This window comes from Giraffa tippelskirchi, chromosome 2 (assembly GCF_054371585.1).
Source record: "Giraffa tippelskirchi isolate mGirTip1 chromosome 2, T2T-mGirTip1v1.2.pri, whole genome shotgun sequence".
NCBI lineage: Eukaryota > Metazoa > Chordata > Mammalia > Artiodactyla > Giraffidae > Giraffa > Giraffa tippelskirchi.
The window spans coordinates 83,587,476-83,598,490 of record NC_137276.1 but is presented as its reverse complement, the minus strand read 5'-3'; positions in this window follow the sequence as shown (position 1 = coordinate 83,598,490).

Sequence of the window (11,015 nt, the reverse complement as noted above, 5' to 3'; positions counted from 1 at the left end):
AATGAACAAAATAAATTAGTAAGGTGGCAAAACACAATATTTATATTACATTCCTTTAACAAAAAGATATTTGCTTTAACTCCCTGAGCTAAAGAGAGAAAAGAAAGAATTGTCCTTTAAATACTAATATAACCCAAGGGTCACAAAATGGAAATAGAAAACAATACCTCAAAAGAGGAAAATGCAAACATGTTGACGTTGTTAACATAATTTATTTGATTTGGCATCTAATTTGACTCTAAAACTTCCTGGTTGGTGATGAGAAGGTCAGGAATTACAATCATTCAAATTGCTGTTATGATGAAGGAAGAAGCATATGAGTTTCTCAGCAAGACATTTTTTCCTGGAGCTGAAGCCTAAAACAAATTCTCTCAAAGAGTTTAATATTGGAAGTATGAAGTAGGGTGGTAGACTGTACTCGACACTCAAGGACATTACTACAGCAAAAAAAAAGAGTGAATTTCACATACATGCTTCTTATAGGAATTGTCATTAAAGTCAATGAAAGACTTCAAGATATATAAATAGGGAATTTCCCTAGGGGGCACATGTTCAATCCATGGTTGGAGAACTAAGATCCCACAAGCTGCACGCTGTAGCAAAAAAATAAAAAAAGAAGAGATATATAAATACATTAGAGCCTAAAGATATTATTTGATCCAAAAATAGAACTTTGAGTACTCTAGAGGAGAAGATGAATAGTATATTACTTAGTGTTCTCTGAATATTATTTTTCTCAGCCAGACTAATGTAATAACATAATTTGAGGTCTCATAATGCCTGAAAAGAACTTAACTATTGTGCTCTTCATTGCTGATTGAAGGTGTATAAAAATTGTAGTTTCAAAGGAAACATAGTTAGTTTTGTATACCCAATCCTTTTCAGCACTGGTATTAGCATTGGACATCAAATTTGTGTGAGATTAGGCTATTGTGCTTCACATAATGAATGTTATTTCAGTGGATATAAATAGCATTAACACTCATTCATTTTACTTCTTCTCTGTCAGTCTTAATAAATTGAATTAATATTGTAACACTTTCATTAATGCAAATAGAGTTGTTGATCAAAATATTGTTATAATAACCAGTCCTAATAATTTTAAGATAAAGAAACTTCTTTCACATGTCATCTGTTGAGAGAGCAAAAATCAGTTTGCAAATCAACTATGTACATTATGATCACTTTCAATAAAATGTACATTTGTACAAATATAATATTTATAAATGCAGCTGCCCCTTGAACAACACAGGTTTGAATTGTGTGGGCCCACTTATATGCAGATTTTTTTCAATAGTAAATACTACAGTACTACACAATCCCAGGTTGTTTGAATCCATAGATGCAGAAGCTTCCATTGAGAGGGTGGACTGTCAAGTTACACATGGATTTTCAACTGCTCTGAGGGACAGGCCCCTAACCCCCAAGTTGTTTAAGGGTTAGATGTACACAAGCACACAAAAAAGCATTAGAGAGATAAAAATATTAACTCTGTTAATCTCTGGGTGGCAGGATTTGGGTAACTTTTTTTTTTGGCCACGCCACTTAGCATGTGGGATCCTAGTTCCCCAACCAGGGATGGAACCTGAGCTCCCTGCACTGGAAGCTCAGAGTCTTAACTCCTGCGCTGCCAGAAAAGTTCCTGAGTGACTTTTGTTTTCTTCTTTTTACTTTTTCCATAGGTGTGAATAACTTGTATTATCTTTGCAAGTAGAACAACAACAACAGCAAAACATTGTTGCTGTACTTAAGGCCATGTAGTGGAGGAGCAAGTGATGTCTCTACTCACCCTTAAAGCACATCAGCCAGGTGACCTTCCTGTACCACCATCTACATCTTGCATCATTAAAGTTGCCCTTTAAGGACTTACATGATGATTTTAAGGGTTGGCTAGTTCAAGAAGGGCTTCCCCAGTGGCTCAGTGGTAAAGAATCTGCCTGCAGTGCAGGAGACACAGGTTCGATCCCTGGGTGGGGAAGATACCTAGAGGAGGTATGGTAACCCACTCGAGTATTCTTGCCTGGAAAAACCCATGGACAGAGAATCCCGGTGGGCTATAGTCCATGGGGTTGCAAAGAGTCGGACAGGGCTGAAGTGACTGAGTGTAATTTAATTTCTTAAACATAGTTAAAGAAAGAGTGCAATTTGTATTAGAAACAATCTCACATTTTACATCATAAGCAGCTATGTGATTTGGGGCAAATTTTCACACTTTTGATTCTCTGGTTCCTCACCTTCAAAAGGGAGACTGGACTGTTGTGAGCACAAAATAAAATCAGTGGGACATAGTAAAGTGCCTGGAACAAAATAGGTGCTGAATAAATACTATATGCTAATCTGCTTGCCTCAGCCCTCAGAGAATTTATCCTGTTTCTACAGACTCTTCTCTGTAGTAATATCACATGAACCTGATTTCAGTTCAAGGAAAGTGTTGGAAGAGTGAGAAAGTCTCTCTTTTCTCATGCTCACTAGTTGCTCAGATACTCAGTCATGTCTGACTCTTTTGCAACCCCATGGATTGTAGTCTGCCAGGCTCCTCTGCCCATGGGGTTTTCCAGGCAAGAGTACTGGAGTAGGTTGCCATTTCCTACTCCAGTTCACTAGTTAGGAGTAGAGAAAATGAGAAAAAGGAAGACTTACTGAGGATCTACTGAGAATCAGGCACTATGTTGTCTGTGTTCCTTTGCTTAAGGAAGCCTCCATATTTTCCTAAATACTTGAACATCTGTGAAGTCTCAAGTTTCTGTCTTATTATTAATGCATTTGCCTCTTGAGAACTACTTATGTTATATCATCATTTACCCTAAAACAGCCTCTGTATTCCTATTTTAATCTTCCAGACTTCTAGTTGTGACACAGAACTTTGGTTGGTCACATTGTTATGACAGGTCATATTTTCAGAACATTGCATAGCATTTAGGATTCTAGAATTGTAAATGATAACTTTTTATCATTTCACCTATGTGTCAAAATATCTCCAATTTTTATTTTTTACATTCATCAGTTTGTAAGCAGTTCCTCTACTGCACGTGTAGCATACCTTACTTAAATGAGCCCTATTCTATATGGCAGGGGTCCCCAACCTCTGGGTCATGGACTAGTACTGGTCAGTGGCATTTTAGGAAACAGGCCACCCAGCAGGTGAGTGACAGGTGAACGAGCAAAGCTTCATCTAATACTTACCACCTCTCCCCACTGCTTGCATTACCCTCCATGGAAAAATTGTCTTTGGCAAAACTGGTCCCTGGTGCTAAAAAGGTTGGGGACCACCGCTACATGGAGAAAACAAGACCAAAAGATAATGGAATGCATGCCAGTTGCTTCAGTCATGTCCAACTCTTTGTGACCCTATGGATTGTAGCCCGCCATGCTCCTCTGTCCATAGGATTCCCAGGCAAGAATCTTGGAGTGAGTTGCCATTTCCTCCTCCAGGGGATCTTCCCCACCCAGTGGAAGAGTAAATCTAATCATCAGGCCCCAGTATTGAAAGTTTGATTAGCTTTATCCTTCTAAAAAGAACTGAATCTCATCACATTTTCAATGTAGAAGATTTCAGAACAAAAATATTTCTGGGTCTATGACAACTTGTTTTCTTCAACAAGAAAACTTTTCTTCAATATTTCAGACAGAGACAGTTAAGCAATTGTAGAGAGGCCTGCAAGACTCAGGAATGGAGCCTCCTCCTAATGATCTGTTGCAGTTGTATTACCCAGGGATTGCACAATAAAGATTTCTATTTTCCTACTTTTTTTCTTTATCACGTGTCAATTAAGCCCCCCCCCCCCCACTTCACTCCCTTAAAGCCTCACCCTTCCAGTACTCTTGCCTGGAAAATCCCATGGATGGAGGAGCCTGGTAGGCTGCAGTCCATGGGGTAGCTAAGAGTTGGACACGACTGAGTGACTTCACTTTCACTTTTCACTTTCATGCATTGGAGAAGGAAATGGCAACCCACTCCAGTGTTCTTGCCTGGAGAATCCCAGGGACGGCGGAGCCTGGTGGGCTGCCGTCTATGGGGTCGCACAGAGTCGGACACGACTGAGGTGACTTAGCAGTAGCAGTAGCAGTTTCTCATCTTTTACACCTCTGTTTTCCCTGATGTGAAAACTCTAAAAAGGCAAATTGCTAATTGCATTCCTTCAAAAACCCCAAATACGTGTAACGAGCCAGGCAAACATGACCTGCATCTTTTCTCCTGAAAGCTTTCCCAGCCATTGATCTACTAAAACTCAGGTTTTCTCCAAACACATTTCCTAGGAAATGTCCCCAGATGGCATGTGATCTTTTCATTTTAGACAAGCTGCCTTGATCAGGTGTCACCCAACTGACCTTCTTTTCTCCACCTTTATTCTCAACACAATGTTGTCTCAACAGACAATCCACTAAGTCCTGGTTTTTCTCCACTGAATTCCATTCTTACTCCTCTGCCTGCACCACACATGCCACATGCAGTAGTTGCTAACATACCTTTGGTTATTCCCTCATGATTCTCACAGGGCCTCTGAGCAACCTTGACATTTTGTACCCATTTCCCCATTGTTTTCCTTCAATCTTTTGCCTGTGTGGGGCTTGCCTTCAGGTTTTCACCTCAATTCTGTTTTTGGTTTCCAATTGCTTGGGAGCCAGCCCTCTGCTCTCTATCCTATGCTCACCTTGCAAGCTACCTATCCAGGTCATCTTTATTCATATTTTTTCCTTTTTACTTATTTTTTGCCCACTCTGGGTCTTCACTGCGGCACGAGGGCTTCTCTACTTGTGGCGCTTGGCTTTCTCTTGTTGCAAAGCACGGATTCTAGAGCATGCAGGCTCAGTAGCTGAGGTTCAAGGGCTCTCTGGTTGTGGCACTCAGGCTTATACGTGCCACAGCATGTGAGATCTTAGTTCCCCAACCAGGGATCGAACCCACGTCCCTACACTGGAAGGTGGATTCTTAAGCACTGGACCACCAGGGAAGTCCTCATATTTCTTTCACTACTCAAAGGAGTAAATCCAACTCAAAGTGGTAAAGCTGAGTAAAAGGGAAGAAATTAGTGGGGGCTTCAGGATGCTCGTAGATCACAGATCATAGAGTGGAAGGCATTACAGATGTCGTCCAGTCCAATTCTTCCACTTCACAAATGACAGATCTGGGACCTCAGAGTCTAAAGTCACAGATCATTCAAATGAATCACTACCAGAGCTGCCAGGGAGAGCATTTCCAAGTGGCTAAATTTGTTGACTTTGGAATCATATGGATCTGAGTTCAAATCCCAAGCCATGTGGCCTTGTACAATTAATTTAAACACTCTAATCCACAGTATCCTTACTATTAACATGGGGATGATAACACCTATTTTACTGGATTGTTGAACTGGATATATGGTAACTTAATTTTTAACTATAATCCTGCTCTGTTGACTTTTAGTCTAAGGTTCCTTATAAGATAATGCTATTATGTTTCTAGTCCCAATTTTCCAAGATCCCACTTTTAATCTTGACTAATAGTGATCTGACTTTGAATACCTTATTTACAAAGCTGTGCTTCAGTTCATTAATCCATAATGTAAAGCTAATCATAATGCCTAGTGTACAGGTGGTTGTGTGGATTAAATAGATAATTCTTATAAATATAGCATTTCACACAGTATCTGCCATGTAGAAAACAATAAAATATTGAATGGGTCTATATAGTCCTAAATACCCAGAACAACTGCATGAATGATCAGGATGATCTCTTGCCATGTGCCCTCAGGAACAAATTCAGGGTTATATACTTGGTTTTCTTTGGCCCACAGTGTCAATATTCATTCATTCAAACTGAGCATTGAACAATAGGTAGCCTTAGATGTTGATGTATGGCAGAAATCAAACCAATATTATAAAGCAATTATTCTTCAAATAAAAATAAATTAAAAAAATATGACGATGAAAGAAAAGATGTTTTCCACCAAAGCAATAGCTATGAGCGAAAGAAGGAAAGGGCAACCTGTGTAGCAGGTCTCAAGTACTAATTAATTCTATTTGGTTTCTTTTATATATATATATTTATTTATTTACTTATTTATTTGATTGCATCAGGTCTTAGTTGCATCATACAGGACATTTCTTGTGGCTCATGGATTCAGTACTTGCGGCTCTTGGGTTTAGTTGCTCCAGCTTGTGAGATCTTAGTTCATCAACCAGGGATTGAATCCACGTCCCCTGCATTGCAAGGCAGATTCTTAACCACAGGACCACTAGGGAAGACCCTCTATTTGGTTTCAAAGGGTTCCAATTGATCTCCCACCTGTGGCTTCATGACTTCCTATCCATCAACATTGCTGCTGCCAGAAATAAAACATTTATTCAAGCTTGATTATAATCTTTCCAATTTCACTGCTGCACATCAAATTCAGAACAAAGACCCAACTCCTTAGCCCAGCTTTCCAGTCCTGTTGCCACTTCTTCCTGCCATCTTTGCCAGCCTTGGTTCCCCCACTCTGCCAGTGGCCCTCCCTCAAACACTCACACTTATCTGAATCATCTAACTCACTTTTGGCCCTTTGCAGGGGCTGTTACCTTGGCTCAAAACAGTAATATGTCCTACTTGGCCTTTAAGATTCAGCTCAGCTGTTGCCTGTAAGAAATCTTCTATGCCATGCTTTGCCCCTCTCACCATTGCTATCCAAGAGCAGAATCCCTTTTTGGAGGTCCCAGATCAGCCTACGTTTACCTCAAGCATGGTTGGTAGTACATGGGATTCCATATTTTCCCAACTTTCTCTTTAGAATGCGTGTTCCCTGACCTTGGGAAGAGGTCAGGCCCTTTCCAGGATCCACCATATATCAGGCACAATTGTAGGAACTGGAAACACAATGAACAAGAGAGAGAAAGTCCCTGATATCTTGGGACTCCTGGCCCAGTGAGGTAAATCAAACAGTTCACGAATACATAGGGTGTTCCCTGACAGCCCAGTAGTTGGGACTCCACACTTGCATCGCTGAGGCTGTGGGCGCCATCCCTTCTGAGGGAACTAACAGCCTGAAAGGAGTGCAGCATGGCCAAAAAGTAATTTACATAAATGCATAAGTATTTTCAGATAATGATAGGCGCTATGAGGCTTATGAAATGGCCTAACATAAGATAAAGTGGTCTAATAATTGTATTTGTGCAAAAAAACTAATGGGGATCCAGTGATTCCTGGGAATATTGAGGGTAAGATTGTTCCAGGCGAAAGGAAGAGTAAGAGCTTATAAATGTTTGTAGAAGGAAAGAAGGGATTGGTAGGGATCTACCTCAAGGATGTAAAGAGGACTCAAATTCCTCCCATATAGAAACCAGGATATACTAACTTTTCAGTACAGGAACAAAAGGCAAACAAAAGCACTAATATTATCGGATACAGCTTAGACAGGTTTTTTGTTTTTTGGGGGTTTTTTTGGTGCAGAGGTGGTAAGAGAGAGTGATTAGGAGCTGGCTGAACTGGTGACCTTAGCATAAAGTAGGTCTCTATAAATCAACATTTCTGAAGAATGTTCCAGAAACATTGGACTAGATGCTGTAGTCAACCTAGAGTCATGCTGAAGTCTCCAGTTTGGGAAACATTTCTCTTACACTGCTTCTCCCCACTCTCTACACCTCTACCACCTGGGCAATCACAATGCATATTAGCACATTAAAGGCTCTGAAAAGCTCAGCATTTGGAAAACTTGGTTAACTTTTGTTTCTCAAATTAATTTAACCACTGTATCTGTTTTGTTGCTTTGTTTTAAGACAATACAAGTTAAATCCTGTGGACGGGTATTTTGTAAAACACATTCTGGGAAGCTCTGGTCTAAATCAGTCTCCACAACCCACAAGCCTTGCTGTGGTCATTCCTAGCTTCCAGTTTCATCCTGTTCAGTGGAAGCAGTAAATAAAAACAGGGATGCGATTTTTTAAAAGATACAACAGATAGTTCGGTTTGCAAGTGTGAAAGTAAAAAATGCAAAAGTCTCAATTAATCTAATTTTACTACATTTATTTACCTTAAAATAATTTCAACAGAATTACAAGTAGCTAATACATATAAATATAAATATGTGTAAATACATACTAATACAAGTTCTATGAAAAAATAAGAAGTTTAATTACTAAAGGTTAAAATCCGATTTGAACGCTCATTTATGCCCTGAGGCTTAGTTAGATGTTTTAAATTAAAATTAACTTCTGCTCAGCCAAGTGCAAAAAAAATTAAGCCTATTCATCACAAATCCATCTTCCTTATTTTGATTACAACCGCTTTAAATGGCAGAATTATTAAGCATTTTAAGATTAATTTTTAAAAATCAAATATATCAGATTTTATAATAATATAGATACTTAATAGAGGGGGGGAAATTCCATGTCAAAGATTAATTAACAATGGTGACACTCTCCTGGTGGCTAAAAATAAGACTAATAGCAAGTTTCTCTAATATCAGGCTGTATTATATTATATTTAAAGTCCATTTGGGAAACTGAATTTATATTCCTGGTTAGATTTATTCTAGTAAATATAATTGTGTAAAATAATTGTTACAAACATATAAAATATTAAATTTCAATCATACAGTTCACATATGTATCATCAGAATATACAGAACCCACTTCCTAAATATTATGGCTATGTTTGTCAAATAGCTTTTCATTAAGTTTCCATTTTGTAATACCTTTAAAATTATGAGCCATCTCAAATTAAACTGAGACTTCAAAATAAGTCACTGAGGGAATGAATGCTAATAGCGTGATAACAATAAATATTAATAGTATAATTCCCTGGTGGCACAGTGGTAAAGAATCCGCCTGCCAATGCAGGAGATGCAAGAGACTTGGGTTCAATTTCTGGGTTTGGAAGATCCCCTGGAGTAGGAAAAGGCAACCCACTCCAGTATTATTGCCTGGGAAATTCCATGGACAGAGGAGCCTGGTGAGCTACAGTCCATGGGGTCACAAAGAATTGGACATGACTAATCACACACATACACACACACACATTCTCAGACTAAGTTTCCTCAGGTAAATATCAAATAATTTGTTACATTCCCAAAACTGGTCTTCAAAATAATAAAAGAGAAGCTTAATTATTCAACATAAAATCAGTACATTTTTAACTAAAATCAACCCAAGCCCCAGAAAATACTGATTTATACAAGCAGTCAAAATTCACTTTTTAAAGTTAACCTTTTATTTGGCTCGTAATGGTCAATTCAAAATTATAACTAAGAGTTTTTTTAGCCATATTTTAACAAATGCTTGGCTGTTTTCAGCATCTTGATATTCTTTATAAGTACTCTAACACTCACACCAGTAATTTTTTTTTAAGTTACTCAAGCTATATATCAAGGAAAAATATGCAAGAAAATGCTCAATCAAAATGCTCTCCCAAGTGGTTAAACGGCATATCTAGATATGGCAGGCATGCTAAGCCACTTCAGTCATGTCTGACTCTTTGTGACCCTATGGACTGTAGCCTGCCAGGCTCCCTGCCCATGGGATTCTCTAGGCAAGAATACTGGAGTGGATTGCCATTTCCTCCTCCAGAGGATCTTCCTGACCCAGAGATTGAACCCAGTTCTCTTATGTCTCCTGCACTGGCAGGCAAGTTCTTTACCACTAGTGCCACCTGGGAAGTTCCTTGGCAGGCATGAACCCATGTAAAACTCACATTGTTTAGGGAAGGAATTGTACCTTCAATAAAGGACACTGGATCGATTAGATACATAGGTACCTAATTATTTTTTAAAAGTCTTGATTCCCTACCTCAAACCACATGTAAAAATTATAGATGTAAATGTAAAGGTAGAATAATGTAGCTTTTAGAAGAAAACGTAAGAGAATATCTTCATGACCTTAAAATAAGCCAAGATTTCTAAAACAGAACACAGAAAGTACTAACCATAAAAGAAAAGAGTGATAATTTGGATTATATTAAAACTAAGGACTTCTATTCCATAAAAAAATCATCATTAAGAATGAAAAAGCAAGTCACAGAGAAGGTATTTGTAGGACACATCCAGCAAAGGACACCTCCAAAGGTATAAGGAACTCCTAAAAGCCAACATGAAAAAACAGACAACCCAAGAGAAAGATAGGCAAAACACTTGAACAATCATTTCACAAAACTGGGTATTCAAATGGCTGGTAAATATATGAAATGAAAATTAAAACTGCAGTAAAAGACTATTATCCATCTACCCAAGTGACCAAAATTTGCTTGGATTTCTTTAAGTGAACATATTGCTATTGTAATAATAATAATAATAATAAATACTTGTTGCTGCTATTGTTGTTCAGTTACTAAGTTGTGTCTGACTCTGACCCGATGGACTGCAGCACACCAGGCTTCCCTGTCCTTCACTGTCTCCTGCAGTTTGCTCAAATTCATGTCCATTGAGTCAGTGATGCTATCTAACTATCTCATCCTCTGTCACCCTCTTCTCCTTTTGCTTTCAATCTTTCCCAGCACCAGGGTCTTTTCCAGTGAGTTGGCTCTTTGCATCAGGTGGACAAAGTATTAGAACTTCAGCTTCAGCGTCAGTTTTTCTAATGAATATTCAGGGTTGATTTCCTTCAGAATTGACTGGTTTGATCTCCTTGCCTTCCAAGAGAGGGACTCTATATGATTCTGGAGAATATACACAAAAAGAACAAATATATAGGCCTTATCTGTCTAGGCAAAAGAAGAGTTTCTAGTAATTACCTTCGATGGCCTGGACTTTTTAAAATACCAAGTATTGGCAAGAATATGAAATAAGTGGACTCAGACATTACTGAAGAGAGTGAAAAATTGGAAGTGCCACTTTGGAAAACTGTTAGGCATTATCTAATAAAGCTTATCATATGCCTTACCTATAAACCAACAATCTATTTTTTTTTTTGGAGAGAGAGAAAAGAGTGCATATGTCACCTGTAGCTGCATACAAAGATGTTCATAGCAACACTATTTATCATACCTCAGGAGGGGCAAATGCCCATCAAAAATAGAATGGGCAAATGCCCATCAAAAATAGAATGGTTCAATAAATTGTGGTATAGGC